The following is a 23,736-nucleotide window of genomic DNA, read 5'->3' as shown; positions in this document are numbered from 1 at the left end:
TATGAAAAGAAAAAATGTCAAACTTCATCAAAATTAAATTCTTTCATGAATTAAAGGATATTATCATGGACTAGGAAATAACATTTACAAGTCACATATCTGGTAACAGAATCCTGAAAACTTACAACTAATAGAATCTTACAACAACAACAAAAAGCCAAACAATTAAAAAACAGTCATGGAAACTGAACAGAAATTTCTCCAAGTTGGGAATGGCTTAGTAATTAAAGCACTTGCCTTGCCAGAAGCAGGGTGTTTGATGGCCAATGCACCAAGAAATACTTCTGCTGGCTTTGTGGTCAGTCCTCAGCTCTGTAAATACCTTGTGATTACTCTGAAGTCAAAAACGTTCAAGTACCACAACTAAATATGCCACACTGGAAAATAACTAAAAGATGTGTCGGTAATGCCTTCATGATCACATGAGCAAGTACTGCACCCTGATGTAGAACCCCAGCACCACAGCCAAGTGTGACCATCAAGCCATCCCAACAATAGCATCAACAGAGGAAGAGGAGGGTAACAGAAGCTTTTAAAAGTGTTTTACAATGAAATATTCACATAGACAGGGACTATTATTCTCAAACTACAGAAAATAACAAATACTGGTGAAAATATGAATTAGAACCCCTAAATATTGCTGGTAAGAGTGTAAAACGGTACTCAAAATACAAAAACATTAATTTTTTAAGAATTTTTTTTTTAGAAGGGGACAGACATAGAAAGACTGCATTCATCTGTGGAATATAAAGTAACAGAATAGGAGACTAACACCCAAGAATAGTTGAAATAAGTACCAGGAGGTTCGCTCCATGGCTTGGAGGCCAGCCACAAATGCTGATGGAAAAGAGAGCTCAGATAAAGAAGGGAACACCAAGTAAAGGGTGTGGGGAGGATCTGCCCAGGATGGAAGATGCATGCTTAAAGTAGACTATAGATCGAACATGATTGCCACTCAATACCTCTATTGCAAACCACAACACCCAAAAGGAGAGAGGAAACAAAAGGGAATGCCTTGCATTACATAGTACAATAGGCAGGATATGAAAACAATTCAGATGTGCAACAAAAGCTAAACAATTATAAAAGTTGTGGTATACATACACAACAGAAAACTGTGCAGCTGAAAGAAAAGATGAAAACACAAGAGTTCACTGGATAAAACTGGTGAGTATCATGTTAAATGAAGTACATCAGAGAGAGAACAACAAATACCAGATCTCACTCATCTGTAGAACACAGACAAACTAAGAAAACAGACAGCACCAAACAATGACAAACCTGTGGCCTTGGATTATAAAATTCTGTAATAAATGGGGGGGGGGGGGGGAGAAGGGGAAATGAAGGGAATAAAATCAGACTAGGGATAACATTAGCACACTGGTGAGGTAGGGGAGGGTCATGAGCACTTTGGAGGCAGAGGTGTACAGTAACTGTATATCACACTATAAACTTTAATACCATTGTAACTGGGTAATTTTTCATCAATTTATATTGCGACCTAGTTGCAATATTCCCCCCCCCCCATCCCTTCATTGTATTTGTTTCAGTGTGGTTTTTTTTGTTTTGGTTAATTTTGGGTTTTGAGTCATACACAGTAGTGCTCAGGAAAGACCCCTGGCTGTGCTCAGAGGAACCATATGCCATATGCAGAATCAAACCAAGGTGGGCAGCATGGAAGGCAAGCACCTTACCTTCTATACTAAACCTTCAATCTTTTGTTTCCACTTGGAATAGGGCTGGGGGTTGGACCTTGTAAGCAGTTGCTATTACTACTGAGCTATTACTAAGTCTTATATAGACCACTATAATAAGGCAAGAGAGACAGCTGAAAGGGCTGAGAGCATGTTTTGCATGTAGGTCTGGTTTGATCCCACCATAATGATTCCTGAGTGTAGCCCCGAGCAGCCCTCAAGCACTGCTAGGTATGGCCCAAGCCCTCCCGCACCCCACCCCTAACCCCCCAAAAGACTCCTTTTTTTCTATTATAATACATAGCATGAGGAAAAAACACTAATCACTGAAGCTATGAAGGCAAACTAAACTCTGTCCTGATAAACACCAAGGTTGCTTGAATAATACAAACTTTAAAGAGATGAGAATGATTTAAAACAAAAAGATACAAAAACCAATAAATCTGCATCTTTCCTTTGTATAAGTGGTTCTCTTATCTGGCCACAGAATTCTGAGGCATCTATAAAAGAGAACTGAAATTTTTTCATGTTACCCATAACTAAGTTTCACTACCAAAAAATGGCAGATGCCATTAACATTATATGTTGACACAGTAAATGAAGCTTTTTTTTTTTTTGCTTTTTGGGTCACACCCTGCAATGCACAGGGGTTACTCCTGGCTCATGCACTCAGGAATTACTCCTGGCGGTTCTTGGGGGACCTGGGAATCGAACTCCGATTGGCCACGTGCAAGGCAAACGCCCTACCCACTGTGCTATCGCTCCAGCACCGAAGCTTCTATTTTAAACATACCCTCATTTTATTTCACTGTTATATAAGAACGTATTCTTAAGCTATTTTAAGTGCTTTCAAAGGGGCAACCGTGTTCGTTCCCTGGCATCTCATATGGTCCCTTGAGCACAGTCAGAAGAAACCCCTGGGCCATCACCAGATGTGGTCCAAAACAAACAAAAAAACAATTCTTTTCTCCTACTTTTCTCCTTACTGCCTTCTTTATACCTAACAGCATATATCACTGTATTTCACTACAAAAAGTTCACTGACATTTAGTGCACAGAGCACATTTGCTAAGAGCTTTTGATACAATGTTAATTCCTACAGAAATGTTTAAGTAAACATTAATAATGCCATTTTATGACCTACATGGACGCCTTCAAATGAATAGCCATACTAGATACAGCCACGCTAACCACCCCTGTTTCTAAAACTGTTGCTGGTTTCCTTAACACTATAATAAATTGGTTCTCCTCTTCCCTCCCCACTTACACTTGCTCCTGGTTTCCATTTTGAAATTTCTCTTTTATCTACTCTGAAGCCATAGCTCTTTAATACAGACCCTCTCTCTCAACAGATCAACCATTTTTATGGCTTTATCTTATCACCTTCTGCCAAATGATTTCCAAATTGCTTATTCCAACTGTGCTCCCTAATCCAAGCGCCTAGTCCTTGGCGTTTTCACTTGAATGTCTTGCTGTTTACCTCAGTCAACATCAATCCTAACTCAACATTATTTTCAAAATGCCATCTTTTATCACTTTTACTAATCTCCGTTATTTACAAATCACAATTCATTCATATAGGTTCCCTGTTAAGTTGCATAGTAATTGTACTGGATTTTCCTCTAAACCATTACTCATTCATCTTTTTATTAGTGGCCATCATTAAACTCAAGCCCTCATCAATTCACATAAATTATGATAGAAGTCCTTGGTTATAATTCATTCCAGGATTTCCACCTCAGTCTATTCTGTGTAATAGTCACTCACTCATTCAACACATTTACAGATGACTTTTGTACACTAAGCATTAGGAGGGTGCTATAGAGATACAACAATGAAAAAGAGATCTCCAGCAGGAGATAAATAAAGCAAAAAAATTCTTATTAAAATAGAGATCATCTCACACACACACACACACACACACACACACACACGGCCTCAGGGATATCTCAGTGGTTAAAACTACCTGAAAATGTGGGGATATGTGTTCAATCCCCAGTGATATCCACATACAACCAGTGTCGTCCCAACAGCTCTGCTGTCTGGAACCTCCCTAGCCACAACAGTGTGTGCTTTCTGGCACAGAATCAGTGCATATATACAATGCAATGAAAGTGTGTGACCCCTGGCAAGCACAACACACACTGCAGTCAGAAACATGAAGCCCCCAAGCCAATACATGTGAGCACTACGGTGACCCCCATCAAATACACAAGCACTAAGTGTGTTCCAGGTAAACACATGTGCAAGCACCACAATGGAACTTGCAACGCCCAGTGAGAACAATCAACATGCATGCAACCACCACAACCAAACTAGTGTGCAGCCCCCAGTCACTGCAAAAAGAAGAGCAGCAAAGGGAAGTAAAAGGGAGCAAAACATTCTTTTAAACCAGAAAAAGGTGTGAATAGGGCCTGGAGAGACCTGAACACACTAGAGTGCAGGCCTTGCGCGTAGGAGACTCAGGTTTGGGTCACTCCTGGCAGGGCTCAGGAGACCAGATGTGGTGATTTGATCTGGGTGGCTGTGTGCAAGATAAGCAACACACCTTACTGGCTGTACATCACTCCAATTCCTAACTAAAGGGTTTTAAGCAGGGGGCTCTGCAGTGCTCACAGACATGCCAACCAGGGGTTGCACTTCTTGGCTGTGGTGCTCACATTTCTTTAGCTGTTGTGCTTGCTGGTTACTGCTCCCCAAAACAATGAGAAGACAGCAACACCACCACCACTGCCAAGCATAGAACCAGAAACAGCCCCCGACCACCACTAGGTGTGGCCCAAAACCACAAAACAAAATAAATATATCTGGGGCTGGGGATGAAGCTCAGCAGAACACTTTACTTGCATGCATAAGATCCTAGGTTCAATCCCTGACACCAAAGTAATTAAATAAAATTGTAAAAAGTAAAAAAAAAAAGAAATCTGTATTTCTCTCTTACATTTCCCAGCCACCCCAGTACTTAAAGATAGCAAGATCCAGATTCAGTATTGACAAATTAATGGAACATAGATGAAAGTTAATATACCACCTTGTGGCCAGAACCTTACAACTTCCCATACTCTCTTCCCTTTTCAATACAACCTCAAAAGCCACATGACTATGAGAGAAATGGCTTTAAACCCTATGTTCCCAAGTGACTGCATGAGCAGAATTGCCTCCATTATTCCCCACCACAAATATACTCTGTACTGTGTTATGAGAAAGTAACAAAAACCTCCAGTGTGTTAAGTCACTAATATTTCCTGCTGACTGATCTTTTAGTATAGGACTAATACAAAAATTCTAAAAACATTTCTCAAAAAAAAAAAAAAAACCCCAAACAGAAATAATACGACTATGTTAAGATTAAAAGACAGGGGCTAGAGAGAGAGAGCTGAAAGGGCTCGAGTGCATGCTTTGCAAGTTGGGAGTCCTGGGTTGGACACCTGGAACCATATGGTTCCCTAAGTACTGCTGGAAGCAAAGTCCTAGCACAGAATTGGGAATATCCATGAACCACTGCTGGGTATGGGTTAAAAACCAAAAAGCAAAAAATAAAACTCAACAAAAATTAAACTTAGGCATTTTTCCAACTGGTCAACAAGCATACAAAAGGGTGTAATAGACTTGGAAAAGAAAAATCAAAACCAAAATGGGAAATCATCCTCTACCCAACAGGAGAACTTTGATCAAAACAAAAAGAGGGAAGTCAGAAAGATAGTTCATGGTACAGGAGTGTTTACTGTGTAGGAGAGAAGCTCTGAGTTCCCACCTACTACTCATTATCCACCCCACTCCCCCGCAATACTCCAAGATTTAAAAAAAAAAAAAAGCAAGAGTTGGTGAAGATGTGGAAAAAATTCTGGTGGGAATTAATAATGATGCAGATGCTGTGAGTAGTAGTAGGTTCTCAAAAATAAATAAACAGGGGCTGGAGTGATAGCACAGCAAGTAGGGCATTTGCCTTGCACGCAGCCCACCCGGGTTTGATCCTGAGCATCCCATATGGTCCCCCGAGCACCACCAGGAGTAATTCCTGAGTGCATAAACCAGGAGTAACCCCTGTGCATCACCAGGTATGACCCAAAAGGAAAAAATAAATAAATAATTACAAAATTACTACATGACCCAACAACTCCTGGAAGGAGAGACTGGAAAAGGTATTTGCATACTCATGTTCAATGCAGCATTTTCCGTAACTAAGTATTCTAACACATTCACTGTCACTGTCACTGTCCTCCCGTTGTTCATCAATTTGCTCGAGTGGACCCAGTAACGTCTCCATTGTCACACATGTTACCGTTTGGCATATCAAATACGTCACGGGTAGCTTGCTTTGCCATGCGGGCGAAATACTCTTGGTAGCTTGCCAGGCTCTCCAAGAGGGGTGGAGTAATCAAACCTGGGCCACTGGGTCAGCCACGTACAAGGCAAACACCCTACATGCTGTGCTATTGCTCCAGGCCATTCTGAAATATTAAGAGGTACAAACTGTAGAATACAAGGGAGAACAAGAAGTGTTGAAAAAGGGTCCTATGCATCTTCCCAAGCATATTATCATCTAATCTTCGATAAGGGGGCAAGAAAAGTGAAGTGGAGTAAGGAAAGCCTCTTTACCAAATTGTGCTGGCAAAACTGGACGGCTACCTGCAAAAAAGTGGGCTCAGATATCTGCCTAACGCCATGTACAAAAGTAAGATCAAAATGGATTAAAGACCTCAACATCAGACCAGGATCCATAAGGTACACTGAGTACAAAGCTGGCAAAACCCCCCATGACATTGAAGCTAATGGTATCTTCAAAGATGTCATGCCACTGGCCAAGCAAGTGAAAACAGAGATAGACAAATGGGACTATCTTAAACTAAGAAGCTTCTGCACCTCCAAAGAAACCGTGACCAAAATACAAAGACAGTCTATAGAATGGGAAAGGATATTCACCTAATATACATCCGACAAGGGGTTGATATCAAGGATATACAAAGTACTGGTTGAACTCCACAAGAAGAAAACATCCACCCCCATCAAAAAATGGGGCGACGAAATGAACAGAAACTTTCTCAAAGAAGAAATCCGAATGGCTAAAAGGCACATGAGAAAATGCTCTACATCATTAATCATCAGGGAGATGCAGATCAAAACCACAATGAGGTATCATTTCACACCACAGAGACTGGCCCATATCCAAATGAACAAAAGCAACCAGTGCTGGCGCGGAAGTGGTGAGAAAGGGACCCTCCTTCACTGCTGGTGGGAATGCCAAATCGTTCAGCCCTTTTGGAAAATAGTATGGACGATTCTCAAAAAATTTGAAATTGAGCTCCCATTTGACCCAGCAATACCACTCCTGGGAATATATCCCAGAGAGGCAAAAAAGTATAGTCGAAGTAACATCTGCACTTGTTTGTTCATTGCAGCACTCTTTACAATAGCCACAATTTGGAAAAAACCTGAGTACCTGAGAACAGATAACTGGTTAAAGAAACTTTGGTACATCTACACAATGAAGTACTATGTAGCTGATAGAAAAGATGAAGTTATGAAATCTACATACAAGTGGTACTACATGGAAAGTATCATGCTAAGTGAAATGAGTCAGAAAGAGAGGGATAGACATAGAAATATTGCATTCACCTGGAGAACATAAAGAAACAAAATAGGAGACTAACACCAAAGAGTGGCGAGATTAGTACCAGGAGGTTTGCTCCATGGTTTGGAGGCCAGCCACACATGCTAGGGGAAAAGGCAGCTCAGATAGAGAAGGGAGCACCAAATAAAGGGTGTTGGGAGGATCCTCCCAGGATGGGAGAAGCATGCTGAAATTAGACTATAGACCAAACATGATTGCCACTCAATGCCTCTTTTGCAGACCACAACACCCAAAAGGAGAGAGAGAACAAAAGGGAATGCCCTGCCACAGAGGCTGGGTGAGATGGGGATGGAATGGTGGGTGGGAGGGTTACTGGGATCTGTGGTGGTGGGAAATGGTTACTGGTGGAGGGATGGGTATTCAAAATAAATAAATAAATTTAACTTTAAAAAAAGGGTCCTATGGATCATGGTGAGATACTAACATTCTGGTAACACTGCATATCTAATGACAAATATTTACATTTTCTGAAATCACTGTAATCTGAACAAAAAATTAAAAATTAAAAATAAAGTGAAAAACAAGGTATGTATTGTGAATATGTAATGATTACCAGTCTTAGAAGGAAGGATGGAAAAAAAAAAGGAAGTATGGGCCAGAGTGATAATACAGTGAGTAGGGCACTTGCCTTACACACTGCCAATAGTTGATTCCTGAGCGCAGTCAGGAGTAAGCCCTGAGCATCACTGGGTGTGGTCAGAAACCACATAAAAAAACAAATCTTTTTACTGGGGCGGGGGGGGGGGGCGCAGGGGGGAGGCAGCAGAACTTAAGAGGTTCTCCTGTGCTCAGGAGTGATCCCTGGCCGTGGTCAGGGGATCTTATTCGGCACCAAGATTGAACCAGGATGAACCACGTGCAAGGCAAGTGCTTTAGCTCCTATGTTCTTTAAGAACCTTACCATCTATACTCTCCAGTGCCCAGAAGGAAAATTTCATGACAGTATGGATGCACCTTGAAGACATACACAGTGAAATAAAAGCTACAAAGAAATGAATACCATATGATTCCACTTAATGAGGTATCAGAGAACAAACCATGAGGCAAGAAGGAACAAGGAACTATTTAATGGGTAGACTTTCAGTTTTACAAGACGAAAAGTTCTGGAGACTGGTTTAACAATACTCAACTGCACGCTTAAAAATGTGGTTTAACAATACTCAGCTGTAATACACTTAAAAATGTTTACAAGGGTAGATTTTGTGTTATGTGTATTTTACCACAACTAATAAAACCAGTTAATACAAACAGTGAATCACCGTAAAATAAATATGTAAATTATATCTCAATAAAAAAATAAACAAGATAATTCTGAAGTCTCCCCCTTCGGAGAGCCCGGCAAGCTACCGAGAGTATTCGATATGCCAGACACAGTAACAACAAAGTCTCCAATGGAGACGTTACTGGGCCCGCTCGAGCAAATCGACGATCAACGGGAGGGCCTTTACAGAGACTATCCCATATATACATGAAAGAATATAGGATGTGGGCGGAATGACAGTACAGGGGGTAGGGTGTTTGTCTTGAATGCAGCTGACCTGGGTTTGACCCCCAGCATCCCAGATGGTCCCCTGAGCACCCCCAGGAGTAATTCCTGAGTGCAAAGCGAGGAGTAGCCCCTGAGCATTGCCAGCTGTGACCCAAAACACCCAATGAGAAAGAACATAGGATGAACAGTTAAGAGACTAACCATGCAACCAAAGAGATTATAGCAATTTAGAGACTGGACTTGATTATTAGAGAATAGATGAATTCAAGATGCATTTGGATGCAGAAGGCATAGGACTTTTTGATGAATTAATAGTCTATGGGAGATAATGAAATCAGATTCCTTAGTCACTGGGCATATAACAACAGCATTTAATGAAATAGAAATGATTGATAACTTAATAAATGGCATGAATGGAATTACACTACAAGTAACAGAATCCAGGGGTTGGAGCAGTAATACAACAGGTAGGATGCTTGCCTTGCACACAGCCAATCCAAGTTCAACACCTGGCATCCTATATGTTCCCTGAGCACCACAAGGACTGATTCCTGAGCACAGAGCCAGAAGTCTTGCGCACCAACCACTGGGTGTGACAAACAACAACAACAAAAAACAGTAAGAGAACCCAGAGTACATTGTCCCAAAGCTCAAAATACTATGTGATGAAGTTCAAATGCCACAACACATGTGTGGCATGTACAAGAGCCGATATCCAACCCTTGGCACTCCATGGGTCCGTCAAGAAGTGCCAGGTGTGGCCCCAGCATTAGTCTGGAGACCACTAGACCAGGGGCCCTGAGCAGTACAGCTCCAGGACTGAGCACTAAACCATCAGATCTGCACACTCACCAAATACCGATGGAGGGTCCCTACATTAATGTATTTTAAATGTTATGAAGATATCCAAGTAGTACTATCAAGGAAACAGCTTGACATATAAATGTGGCAAACTGTAAAATAAGTGGCATTTTATTTTTTCAAAGATTGCTGAAATAGTAACCCCAAATCCAAAAGCTCTGCTTACTCTATGATTTTTTTTTTTTTGCTTTGTTTTGTTCTGAGGCCACATGCAGCAGTACTCAGAGGCTATTTCCAGCTCTGTGCATATGCAATGCTGGAGTTTGAACCCAGGTCTCCTGCATATAAAGCATGCCCACAGCATGCAGTTATCTTTCTGGCCTATCTTACAACAGGACTTAGAAACTACCTCTTAACAGAACATCCATCAACCTTCAAGCCCTAAATCTAGACTACGCAGAAATGAAGCTCTGCAACCTTCAAACACTCTCATTAAGAGATTCTGCCTGGGGCTGGAGTGATAGCACAGTGGTTAGGGCATCTGCCTTGCACGCAGCCAACCCAGGTTCGATCCCCAGCATGCCATATGGTCCCCCAAGCACCACTAGGAGTAATTCCTGAGTGCATGAGCCAGGAGTAACCCCTGTGCAATGCCAGGTGTGACCCAAAGGGGGTGGGGGGGGGGGGTAAGAAGCTCTGCAGGCACTCTAGAGTTCTTTGAGCCTATTCATCATGGTATAAAGTCCAAAGAGTTCATGTAATTGAAGATCCTTTTAGAAGTGTGCCAAAGAAATACTTCAAAGGGCTGGAGCACATACTAAGGCCTGAGTCTGATACCCAACACCAAATGCCGTGCCCAAGCAGCAGTGTATTGATGGATCCAAGTACTAAAATGTCCAAGTAAGCATCACTGGAATGGTCCCCAGGGCTCCTGATCGAGAAGTCCAAAAAAACATGAGGGGTAAAGGTGTCTGGGGCCATATCTAGTGGTGCTGGGACTTTACTCCTGGCTTTTGCCAGGGATCTCTCCTAAGGGTAAATGGCAAACCACATGTGGTGCTGGGATAGAACCTGGGTCATCTGTGTGCAAGGCAAGCACCGTATCCCTGTACTATCGCTGTGGTTCTCCAAAATCATTTTATAAAAGATATGTACAGGAAAACTAGGCAGAACTCTCCATGACAGGTAAAGGCATCTTTAAGAATGAGATCCACTGACCAAGCAAGTGGAAGCAAACAAAAAAAAAAGGGACTAATTATAGTAAACTAGGGAGCTTCTGTACCTCAGAGGAAATGAAGACCAGGATACAAAGACAGCCCAAGGAATGGGAAAAATTATTTAATAAATACTCATATGATAAAGGGTTGATGTCCAAGATATATAAGGCACTGGTGGAATTTACAAGAAAAAAAGATCCAACCCTATTTAAAAAAATGGGGATGAGATGAACAGCAACTTCCTCAAAGAAGAAATAAACACAAATGGCCAAAAGGCATAAGAAAAAATGCTCCGCATCACTAATCAGGGAGATGTAAATCAAAACAACAATGAGATATCATTTTATGCCACAAAGACTGGCACACATCAAAGTGAACAAAACCCAGTACTGGCACGGATATAGGGAGAAAGGAACTCTCATTCACTGCTGGTGAAAATGTCAAAACTGGTCCAGCCTTTCTGGAAAACAGATGGATATTCCTAAAAAAAAACTTAGAAATTGAGCTTCCATTTGCTCCAGCAACCCCACTTCTTGGATTATACCCCAAAGACCCAAAAACAAAACAGAAAAAAGACACAGCACTGTCCACACAGTAAAAATCTGTAAACAACTGAAGTGTTCAACAGATTACTGGATAAAAAAAACCATGGCACATTTAACACAATGGAATATTTCTCAGCCTTAAGAAAAGATAGCCATAAAATCTGCTATATGAAGGAACCTGGGTATCATGCTGAGTGAATTTAGTCAGAGGGAGAGACTAACAGAATGTAATCTCATTTGCAGGATATAAAGAAATATAATGGTCACTGTCACTGTTCTCCCGTTGTTCATCAATTTGCTCGAGCGGGCTAAGGAATTCCCAGAGACAATGGAGACAAAAAGAGAAGTGGGAAATATGCCACTTGAGGGGGCTGGAGAAAAGCAATCAACCAGGTGGAGGTGGCGCTGAAAGGTAGTAGAGTTATACATAAAACCCTATCAGTAACAGTACTGTAAACCAGAGTGCGTGCAAAAACATCATGTGGAGAAAAAAGATCTATATGGAAAACCAAGGCACCCAACTCAATCAGGAAGCTCCCAGCCAACTGTTAACTCTAATCCATCAACTTTGTGAGAAAGCTGTCCTAAAAATTTATTCCTTAAGCCTACCTAGACTTTGCTCTGTATGGAACATCTCTACCCAGTTCTGTCCAAAAGCAAAAATAAGTTATTAAGTCATTGAATTTGTCAGCCAATTGTACAGAGGCAGTGAAAAATGACTAAGTATATTATTCTGGAACTCAGAACAGAGGTACTGCCTAGAGACAGAAATTTAAAAATTAGCTACATATATTATTTAAAATCAGAGAACTGAAAGATTACATGTAAAACGCAAGGAAAGAAAAATAATTCCAGAAAATTCAAAATAAAAACTATACATGAGGCTCTGGATTTAATCCCTAGCACCAAAATAAAAACTTTAGCAAATAAGACTTCAAACACTATTTCAACTGCTTAAATTAAGATTTAAGGGCCTCCAAAAGTACAGAGTAATGCGGAAATTGTCTGCCATGGAGGTAGGGTGAGGACTGGGATGGGGTGGGGGACAGGATATACTGGGGACACTGGTGGTAGAAAGTGATGCACTGGTAGAGGGATGGGTGTTTGATCACTGTATGGCTGAATCTCGAACATGAAAGCTTCATAATTGTATCTCACAGTAATTCATTAAAAAAATAAAAGTAATGTGTAGTTCATGCCCAATTCAATCAGCTTAATCAATGGCTGAATGAATAAATAGCAGTACTCCTACATTAAAAAAAAAATTTTGTTTTGGTCCCCTGAGCACCGCCAGGAGTAGCTCCTGAGTGCAGAGCCAGGAGTGACCCCTGTGCATCACCGGGTGTGACCCAAAAACCAAAAAAATAAATAAAAATAAAAATACATTTTTTTAAAGGGCTTCAGTGCTAGAGTATCTCCTTAAATGTAAAGACTTTTGGGTTTGATCCCAAGACAGCACACAGAAACATAAAACACAAGTGTGCATATACGCAGGTAATCTATTAATTTCATGTCAAAACTAGCTTTCTCTGCTGCTCAAATCTGTACTTTTTTATAATCTAATCTGCATTCACCGAATCCTCCATGTCTTTGATTTAGGGATATTCTAATTAGGGTGAGCTTTCAAACTTAGGAATACCCCTTGCCTCTTGAGAATTTGATTTCCTATTTCTGTATCTCGCCTTCCTCTTTCATTGATGTTTACTCCTTCCTTTTAGTGGGTAAAACAAATCAACACCAGTTTTCTAAGAGAAATATTTGGAGATCTTACGTGTCTCAGGATATTTTCACTCTTCACTTACACTTACTAAGTTCAAATAAAGAACTAAGCAGCTTAGAAATCATTTCCCCCCAGTTGTTGAAGGCACTGTTGTCTCCTAATTTGTTGAGCTGTATTTGATAATACTGACGATAATATAACACATTCCCCCAATATCCTGAAAATAAATGGGCTCTTCTTTGTCCAGTTTTCTGATGTTTTATGGTGACACACCTCTATGTCTGTGTTTATGGGTAATTAAGCCATTGTTCCTTGGCTTCTTCAAATCAACTCATCTCTACTCTACTCTGCAACACTGGGGGATGGGAATTCTTTAAACCTCACATTTTTCTTTTGTATGTAATGCAGCTTCCATTACATTCTGTCAATAAGAAGCAGTAGACACTGGAAAAATAAAGATGGGGGAAATTAGGGCCACTTCAACCAACAATATTCACTGTGGAAATAGAAACCCTTTTCCATTTGTGTTGTGTCCAAGTATTTGTGTTGGGGCTGGAGCAATAGCACAGCGGGTAGGGTATTTGCCTTGCACGCTGCTGAACCGGGTTTGATCCCCAGCATCCCATATGGTCCCCGAGAACCGCCAAGAGTAACTCCTGAGTGCATGAGCCATGTGCATTGCTGGGTAAGACCCAAAAAGCGGGAAAAAAAAAGTATTTGTGTTACGGGAACAAACCAAGTGTCCAAGAAGAGATGACTAGATAAAGAAATTATGGTGCACATATACATACAATAGAATATCACTTAGCTATAAAATGGAATCACATGCAATCTGTTATGTGGATAGATTTAGAAAGTATCAAAGTGAGTAAAGCTTAGTTAAGGAAGGGACAGATACAGGATGATCTTTCACATGTGGAATATAAAGAAACATATGAGGGGAATAACAAATGATCAAAGGCAACAGAAACTGAGAACTGTTTTTCAGAAGGAAGCACGGGGCTGGGAGGGAGGGAGCAGCATACACTGGGACAATGGTGGAAGGAAGTGGACACTTTGGTTAGAGGGTAGGAAACTAAAGATTTATTTCAGAAACCCTACCATAAACAGCACTGTAAACCATGGTGCTTAAAATTTAAAAAAATTTTAAATAAAAAAATTTTTTAAATTTTGTGTTTTTCCAGCCATTCTCATACCATCTTTAAATGTTCTAAAATACCTTAATTCCTGAGTAGGCAGTAACTCATCAGAAGTTTTAAATTCCTGCTCACTCACTACAAGCTTAAGTTTTAGAAATCTCAATTTAATAATCCCAACTAGTAAGAGTAGTAATTACTTCTTACAATTACCATTCTGATACTTCAGTGTTCCCTTCATGATTTTAGCTCCCCATCTAGTATTCATTTCTGCAGGCAGCAGTAGCAAAATTAAAACAGATTAGGTTGGCTTCCATAGGAATTCATCTTAACATTATGAAAACCATAGGTCTGAAATCAATATTACTGACCAATACCATCTTCCATGGCACTAGGGAAATAGCTCTTTCTGGACTGCTTCCTAGTTTCCAACAGCCTTAAGAATTCCTTGGCTTGTAAATAACTATTTCCCCCTCTGTCCACGTTTGTGTCCAAATCTATGTCTTCATTTTCCCTTTGTAAAGAATGCCAGTCACATCAGATTAAGTCGTACTCTTAATTGCATCACTTTAATGGGCGAGGGCCCAAGCTCAGCGTTTCTGCCCGATAGGGAAATATATTTGATCCCTTCACATGTAAAGTATGTGGCTCAGTCATTCAGCTACTTCTCCAGTACCAAGACTGCAAAGATTAGTGAAACACAATTCTTAACATCTGATTAATAAGATTAAATAATATTTTATATAAAATGATGTTGTAATAAGTATAGCTTATGGGTTCCATGTTCCTCAACAGAACATGATTGAAAGCATTTATCTTTTCATTTTCCTGACAACCGAGAGACCGCTTAAGCAATAAAATTATGTTCTTCAATTCTGGAGATTTTCTTGAGTTTTTCCACCGATATTTCTTCTCTATTCTTTTCTCTCACTGGCACTTCTGTTTAGAAATTAAAATTAGGCCCTTGACTAACCCTTCTCACCATTTTTCCATCTTTTCCTCTATTTTATACAAGAGCCCCCACTCTTTAATATCCTTGGAGTTTTTCTTTTCACTATCATACTCCAATGTTTAGGAGCTCTTTTGTTACTGTTTTGCACTGGGTATTCTAATTTTTCTATTTGTTTTGGTTTCTTAAGCCAAAAATTTTCCTCATGTATCTTAAACTGTCTGCTCATATTTAAAAAGGTCTAAAATGTGATCCTGAATAACAGCTTTTTTTATTGGCTAGTAAGTAGCAATCACTTGATTGCTAGAGTTCAGGGTATCAAATAAGAGGCATTCCTAAGATATCCTCTGTCTTCCATTTAATACAGAGTATATCTTACTAAATCCAAGTGTTTTCTATAGGTTATCTAATTTCAATTATACCTAATGCTCACCTTTCTGTCAGAGAGATTCTAGTCTGTCTTCTGAAAAGGATGAATCTTTGGTTTTCAGCATCAATAAATTTCTATAAATTCAGTATTTATTAAAAATGTTAACACTTATTTCTGTAACTGTCATCTTTCATTTAGCTTTTTTTGGGTTACTCCTGGCTCTGCACTCAGGAATCACTCCTGGTAGAGCTCAAGGGACTCAGGATGCTGAGAACCGAACCCAAATTAGCCAAGTACAAGACCAGCACTCTACATGCTGTGCTATCTCTCCAAATCCCATCATTTAACATATTTTAGGATTCACATTTAATATCTATAACTACCTCATTTCCTTTTTTCATTGCTAACAATCCATTCTTTGGATATGAAATTTATTTACTCATTTATCAGCTGATGGGCATTCAGATTGTTTGTAACTATTATGGCCCAGGTATCCCTTGAGGGGAGGTGGGGAGGGGGCAGTGCACACCCTGTGGTGCTCAGGGCTTTCTCCTGTTCCTCACTAAAGAAATGACTCCTGGCAGACTAACACTCAAGAATGGCCGAGATTAATACCAGAAATTTTACTCCATGGCTTGGAGGCCAACCACACATGCTAGGGGAAAAGGGAGCTCAGATAGAGAAGGGAACACCAAATAAAGGTGTTGGGAGGATCCTCCCAGGATGGGAGAAGCATGCTGAAAGTAGACTATAGACCAAACATTATTGTCACCCATTGCCTCTTTTGCAAACCACAACACCCAATAAGAGAGAACAAAAGGGAATGCCCTGCCACAGAGGCAGGGGGGGATGGAGGAGATGGGGGGTGGGAGGGATGCTGGGATCCGTGGTGGTGGGAAGTGGGCACTGGTGGAGGGATGGGCATTTGATCACTGTGTAATTGAAACCCAAGTACAAAAATTTGTAAGTCTACAACTGTACCTCATATGTCTCACTAACAAAAAAAAAAAAAAAAAAAGAAATTACTCCTGGCAGGGCTCAAGTACTCACAGGGTGCCAGGATGGGACTCAGGTCGGTAACATACAAAGCAAACACCTTACCCGCTGTACTATTGCTCTGACCCAGAGACACGCATTTTTAAAATAAATCTCCCCAAGTCAGTCCCACGGCTTCATTCCACTATCTTTATATTTAAAGAAATATAATATCTTTATATTTCTAAAAGCAGAAATTTAGACCATATTTATGTCAAGATCAGAGATTCTTCATTGCAGCTCTAAATAAATAAATAGAACAAACTAAACATTGCTTCACAGTTTATTTTTGTAGACAATTCATTTAAATAAAAACAGGCCATCATAAACAAAAGATTAAAGACCCAAAGAGAATGGGCTGAGGCCACAGGAGGCTGGGTTTGAACCCCAATACTGTATGACCCCCCCTTTCAGCACCACAGAAGAAACCCTAAGCACAAAACTGGGAGTAAGTCCTCAGCACCACTCAGGAGGAAGGGAAAGGATGGAAGGAGAGAAGAATGATGGGACAGAGAATGGATGAATGAAAAGTAGATATATAGAAAAAGAGATAGCTCAAGGTTTAACCCACAGCACCACGATATGGTCCCCAAAACACCAGCAAAGCCCAAGCACAAAGCCAAGTGTGGCCAAACAACAACAACAAAAAAAATCAGTAAAGAGGGATCCATACCACTCAACTTTGTTAAGAGTTAGAGGAAATGTTGGGGGGGGAGGGGGGAATATGGAAATCCCAAGGTTACTCTTTCTAACAGAAACTTTGAAGAGAAAAGTATGTAAAGAACAAATATATGTTTTCTAACTCCCCAGATGAAACAAATGATTTTCAAAAAGTTTTTGCACAATAAACAGATTGCTCAATAATCCAGTTCTGGACAAAATGACCAAAAAAAGTAATAAAAAACCCAAATTAATTAGCCTAACGATCCAAAGGAGAAAAACAGCACTAAGCTAGATAATTAAATTCAGCTATCTGATAAACCTAGTTTATTTCAAAATATTACATTGTTCACATCTACTTTTAAAGACCCCAAATATTGTTCAAGAGTTCCAAACTGATTTGCTGCACTAAAACTCGTAACTCACTTTCTAGGGGCACTCAACAACATAGAGGACAATATATTCTTATTGTGCCATTGCTATTATCTAGTGAGCATTGTAAAAGACAGTCGACTATAACTTACTGTTTAAATGATTCAAGAACCTCTGTCCTCATATAGAAGTGTTTATGAGAATACAAATAATGTAAATCCAATAATACAAAAATTTCATTGCAAGACATGAATGGTAGTTTCATTTTTAAAAAAACACAAAAAACTTGAGAAACCAAGTAGTAAATCTATGTTCTACCACTATCATTAGAATTTTATGTAACTACCCTGTACGGAATTCTCATTCCTTATCAGTAAAACAGAAGACTGGACTCTGATGTTCCCACAATTTTGTTCATAATATGATTTAAAAACAAAAGAATGATTAAAGAGCTCTGAGCTTGAAGGAAAGTAACAACTCACAGGAACAGAAAGATCTGGAAGGCTGTGCTAAAGAACCCAAAATGAAACAATACGTGACCTCATTTGCTGCCTAGATAATTTAAGGTGTAAAATTTATTTTAAAGAATAGGCTGTTATGCATAGGCATTAAAAGTCTCAACAGATGTGAAGAAAGAAAAACACAGTCTAAAATAACTGAAATAGGTCTGATGAGGACAGACAATTCCTGCGCAGAAACGGAGCTCCCAGGACGAAAAGAAAAATATTTTAAGCAGATTGCTCTAAGGTTAAAGATTCTAAACTATGTATGAAACAGGGAGCTATGGCTGGTGTAACGGTGCATATGAAACATTCTTTGCTTAAGTTTATGCCTAACAGGCGGGGCATACAAACAGAAAACATGGCAATATTCAAAAAAAGTTTCAAAGAAAGAAGAAAATTGGTTAATGTTATGTGGAAAGAGAAAGCAAAAAGTAAAACCAAGATTTGTATCTTGGTAGAAAATTGAAGCATGGATGTTATCACCAAACGAAGTCAGCATAAGGAAGCAGTTTCCAAGGAAGCAGTTCCAGTGTCCACTCTGTCTTAAAAATACTTTCAAGTAAAGATCATCCTCAAAACATTACTACCTTAAGTAATCTTTTCTTTTCTTTGAAGCAATATGTTTTATTGGGATTTTTTTTAGAAAGATACGAGGTCAGGGAGAAGGAGAAGTACATGTCTGAGAAAGAACACAGATTTTCCTAGAGTAGAAGTAGGCAAACACAGAAGCATCAAGACAAGCAAGGTAAGTGTTCAAGGGAGAGCACAGGCTTGAAGAGCAAGACTTAAATAATCTTTAATGTCTTTTCTGGTCTTACCAGTTGCCTGGCAAAGTAATTACGAAGAATTTGTCAATTGCTTGATGTTAAGAATTTTCTCCAATTTTAAACTAAATGATCATTTGCTGATGTAAACAAAATTTTATTTTCTTTTGTATTGTAGAGGAAGTAAACTATAAAACTATAAAACCTTACTATGGTGGGGAAAAAATGAACTGCTTCTGTACTTACTACTCTTAACTAAGAATCAATTTGAGTCTGGGAGGTTAATTTCGCAAATGTCCAATAAATAAATAAATATATAAACCCTGTAGCAATATCTAAGTAACTAGCAAAACATTCTATGTATGCTTTAAGCGTTATTTACAAGGACCTAAAAGTGCCTCCAAAATGTAGAGTGAAAAACGCTTAGAAAATTAAAGCAATTGATTGCAATTAATTTAAAATTTAACGTAAAAAGCACCGCAATCTGTTTATAGAATTACAGCTAATTCCTATACATCTATGTATTTTCCAAACGAAGCAATTCCCACGGTGGTGGTCAAGAGGAAATGAAACTACGACCGATTCAGCCAGTAATATACATTTCTTGAGTTGCAAACGGTATCACCTTTTGGGATTATTTCCCTATTCATCCTGTGACCTCTTCAAAGGCAGGCTTTTAGCCAGAAGGCTTTCCAGGTACTTCATAAACCGCATCGTTGATTTCCCATTGATCTATCAAATATTTTAATAATGAATACCTCTTGCAATACTTACCCAGTTTGACCAGACTGAGCTCCTTTGCTCTCCACTCAAAAGCGCTTTAGAAAATTCTCCTTAACTTCCTTCTTTCCTAACTCCTAATGCGTGTTGTTGTTGGTTTTTTTTTAAGTATGCCGAACATAATTATTTTATTTCAGTTCCTCTGGGCTCCACTGATCTACATGCAGCACTTATCCCTGAGTAACAACAAATCAGGCTCCGAACGACAAGTTGAACTTTTTCTTTTCTTTTTTTTCTGCTTTTTGGGTCGCCCCCGGAGATGCACAGGGGTTACTCCCGGCTCGGCACTAGGAATCCCTCCTGGCAGTGCTGGGGGGCCATAAGGGGTGCAAGGAATCGAATATGGGGGGGTGGCGGCGGGCAAGGCAAACGCCCTACCTGCTGTGCCATCGCTCCCGCCCCCAAGTTGAACTTTTAAGAAGACACTTAAGAAAGGTGACAGAAACCAACGTACCCTTCTCTCCCCCGACGACATTCCAATTCAAGGCCACAGCCCCGTCGCCCCCACGCACACCCACAGCGCGCACGCCGGCTCCATACAATGAAGGACCACGACGCAGCTTCCCCGGGACGCCGGGGCGCGGGGCGGCGAGGAAGCGCGGAGGGCGCGCCCCGAGGATGTCGCCCCCGGCACTGGGCGCGACTCCCCGCCGCAGCCCCCGCCTCTGCTCGGCGGGGGGTGCACCCCTTCCCTCCTCTACCACGTCCCTACCTTCCCGGCCGGGGATGACGCCACGACGGGGACTGGACTTTTGCAGGCGCCCGGAGAGCCGGGCAGCGCGGACGCCGCGGCGCACCGACCCCCGCGGCTCCGCAGGCGGCCGGCCGGGCGCTCCCTGGGACGCGGCGCTCCGGAGGCGCACGGCGAGGCCGAGGGGGCGCAGGCACCCGGACGGCGGGCGCTGCGCGGCGCGGGGCCGCGGCCGGCACACGCCCAGGCCACCCAGCGGCCTCCCCGCCCCCTCCGGCTCCGCTCCGGGCCGGCAGACGGCGCCCCCAGCGCTAACTTCGCCGTGGAAGAGGAAGCGACGCAGCAAGTACCCCACTGCGGGGACGGAACGGAGAAAGGAGAGGCTGTCGGCGAGTCCGTCCGCCGGCAGAGCCGCCGACGTGCTCTCGGCCGTGCCCCCCACGGCCCCGGCTCACCTGACGAGGGCACCGGGGCGCCGCCACGGCCTCCGCGATGGCCGTTACGGCACGAGACCTCCGCTCGCCGCGGCGCAGCTCTCGGGAGAGGGGCGGGGCGTCGGCGAGGGGCGGGCGGGGCCGCGAGACCGACGGGTCGCGAGGCCCCTGGCGGAGCGCACAGACAGGAAGCCCCCGCCCGGGCTCATCTGATTGGCTCCCGCGGCTCCTTCCCACCCCTCCCTGACGCGCGAGCGGGCTGTGCCGCGCTGGGATTGGACAGGGCCGGCTCTCAATCAAGGGCCGGGGGCGGCTTGCAGGGCGCCGAGGCTGCGCGCGGCGGAGAGCCAGCGAAAGGTGAGTGGCTCGCTGGCCTCGCGTTCGTCGCCTTCGCCGGCCCTGCTGCTCGCGCAGCAGCCGCGGAACAGTCTTCCTCTCCGGCTTCCCGACGTCACCCCGGTCCCCCGGCCCGACCGCCCTGCAACCTTCCTTCTGGTTTCTGCACCACTAGAGAGTCTTGTCCCTCTAGGACACCTTCTAAGGTGTTAGGGGCGAGGAGTGAGGTAAAACAATGCTGAATTAGGCCTGAAAAAGGGGGCCGGAGAGGGAACTGTTAGACGTAGCCTTAGTGTGAGCCACAACCCAAAATAAACTGAGTGGAAGGACATTCAGCGTGTCCGAGTCTTGGGCGCGGTAGCGGCGGTGACCCCCCGGGCAGACGTCTGTCCTTAGTAGTCGAGCCCCAGCCACTTGACTGGTCGGCGGTCACTTGTTTTCTCTCCGCGCTGGGGCTTCAGGACCCATAAATTACCTCATTCTTTGCTGTCTCTGGTGCCGTGTAGCCGTTGCCTCCTCAGGGAAGCCTGGAGCGGAGGTAATTGCCCCGCGGCAACTGCTGAGACGCTGGTCCCCAAGCTGGACTGTAAACTCCGTTAAGTCTAGACCCCTGTTGGTACTTGGCTTTTCACCAGAGCCTAGTACGTGATGGATGGCCAGAAATTAGTGTTTGCAGCATCAGTATATCTTCCTCTCCCTTCTTTGATATACCGGTTTTGAATTTGAGTTCCAAGAGTTCACGTTTTTCTGCATTTAACCTCGGAGATTCTCATTTGTGTTCTGATCAATGTGATTTGTCTGCCATCACACAACGTCATGCACAAATCATCTACTGCCCCTTCCTGACCTAAGTTTCCCTGTGAACGACCAAAATGGATAGCTAGTGACTTTTTTGTTTAAAGAGTCTTAGTAATTTTGCATTTCCTATGGTATTAGAGACCGAATAACATAAACTACCTCCCCCCCCCAAAAAAAAATAGAGAGAGAGAGACCAACCCCAAAGTGGACTGTGTTTGGAGATGGGGTTGTGGAAGATGATTAAGATTGAAGTATATTCTTATATGATTAGAAGATATATTAAAAGACAGATATAGGTTAAACAAACTTTGGTGCATCTACACAGTGGAATACTATGTAGCTGTTAGAAAAGATGAAGTCCTGAAATTTACATACAAGTGGTACTACATGGAAAGTATCATGCTAAGTGAAATGAGTCAGAAATTGAGGGACAGACATAAAAAGATTACATTCATCTGGGGGACATAAAGTAGCAAAATAGGAGATTAATACCCAAGAATAGCCGAGATCAATACTAGGAGGATTACTCCATGACTTAGAGGCCAGCCGGGCATGCTAGGGGAAAAGGCAGCTCAGATAGAGAAGGGAGCACCAAATAAAGGGTGTTTGGAGGATCCTCCCAAGATGGGAGATGCATGTTGAAAGTAGACTATAGACCAAACATGATTGCCACTCAATGCCTCTTTTGCAGACCACAACACCCAAAAGAAGAGAGAGAACAAACAGGAATGCCCTGCCACAGAGGCAGTGTGGGATGGGGGGAATAGGGGTGAGAGGGATACTGGGATCCATGGTGATGGAAAATGGGCACTGGTGGAGGGATGGGTATTTGATCATTGTATAATCGAAACCCAAGCACCAAAAATTTGTAAGTCTACAACTGTACCTCATGGTGTTTCACTAATAAAAATTTTTAAAAAATTAAATCAACAATTGACAAAAAAAAGACAGCTATAAAGAAGGTGCTCATAAAAGAAATACCAAAGAACTCAGTCTCTCTCAACCACAGAAGGACACAGAAGGTATCTGTGAACAACAAATTGATGACCTGAACCAGTTTAAGTCAACCAGTGTAGCATTTTGCTATGGCAGGCAAGCCTACTTAATCAATTTTTATTTATCGTCACAATTGATATTCATTTGTGAAAATGTAAAAAAGTATTCTCATTGATTGAAAGGAAATTATGACAGTGTTCTATCCCGAGCACCTAATGTCCCCTATTCCCACCCCATCAGGACAGCCCCAGAGTCTGTTTGGGATTCCTGGTGACTCCCAAGCAGTCGATGTTGAACCATAGCAATCAGTTTTAAACTTGAAACCAATCCAATATCAAACTGAGAAACAGACTTGCTATTAATATACTAAATACAGCAATAGGTTTGTATAAAGTTATGTTAAGCCACAGAAGAAGGGGAATCGTGCAATATTCTACACAATAGTAGAATATTACCAGACCAGAAGATAACTAGAAATGTAATAGCCAGATTATGAAAGTTACTTAACTTTTTATGAGTTATTTAGACTTTATTCTGTAAACAATGAGAAGTCATCAAAGAGTTTTCTTTTAGAATGGTCTATGGTTTGATGGGGGGGGGAGTGGGAGGGGCAGAGTGATAGTATATTGTGTAAGACACTTGCTTGCACATGACTGATCCTGATTCAATCCCTTGCCCTCCTTATGACTCCCAAGCCCTGAGCACTGCGAGGTGTGACCCAAAAAAATACAAACAACAACAACAGTGTGATGTGGTTTTCTTTGAATTTATTCTTCTTGGGATTCTTTAATTCCCTAGACCTGTGGGTTGCTGG

General features: G+C 41.9%; 1 protein-coding gene across 1 annotated transcript in view; it reads right to left on the bottom strand.

Moving 5' to 3' along the window:
- The window catches only part of NCK1 (NCK adaptor protein 1), a 77,840-nt gene extending 56,923 nt beyond the window's left edge, over positions 1–20,917 (bottom strand). The window contains exon 1 of the mRNA XM_056121403.1: positions 20,814–20,917. The gene's annotated coding sequence lies outside the window, so the exon portion shown is untranslated. The remainder of the gene's footprint in view (positions 1–20,813) is intronic.
- Between the last annotated feature and the right edge of the window lie 2,819 nt (positions 20,918–23,736).

The sequence above is a fragment of the Sorex fumeus genome, unplaced genomic scaffold, assembly GCF_029834395.1.
Source record: "Sorex fumeus unplaced genomic scaffold, SorFum_2.1 ptg000044l, whole genome shotgun sequence".
Lineage (NCBI taxonomy): Eukaryota > Metazoa > Chordata > Mammalia > Eulipotyphla > Soricidae > Sorex > Sorex fumeus.
The sequence above is the reverse complement of the archived record's forward strand: the minus strand, read 5'-3'. Positions and strand labels throughout refer to the sequence as shown.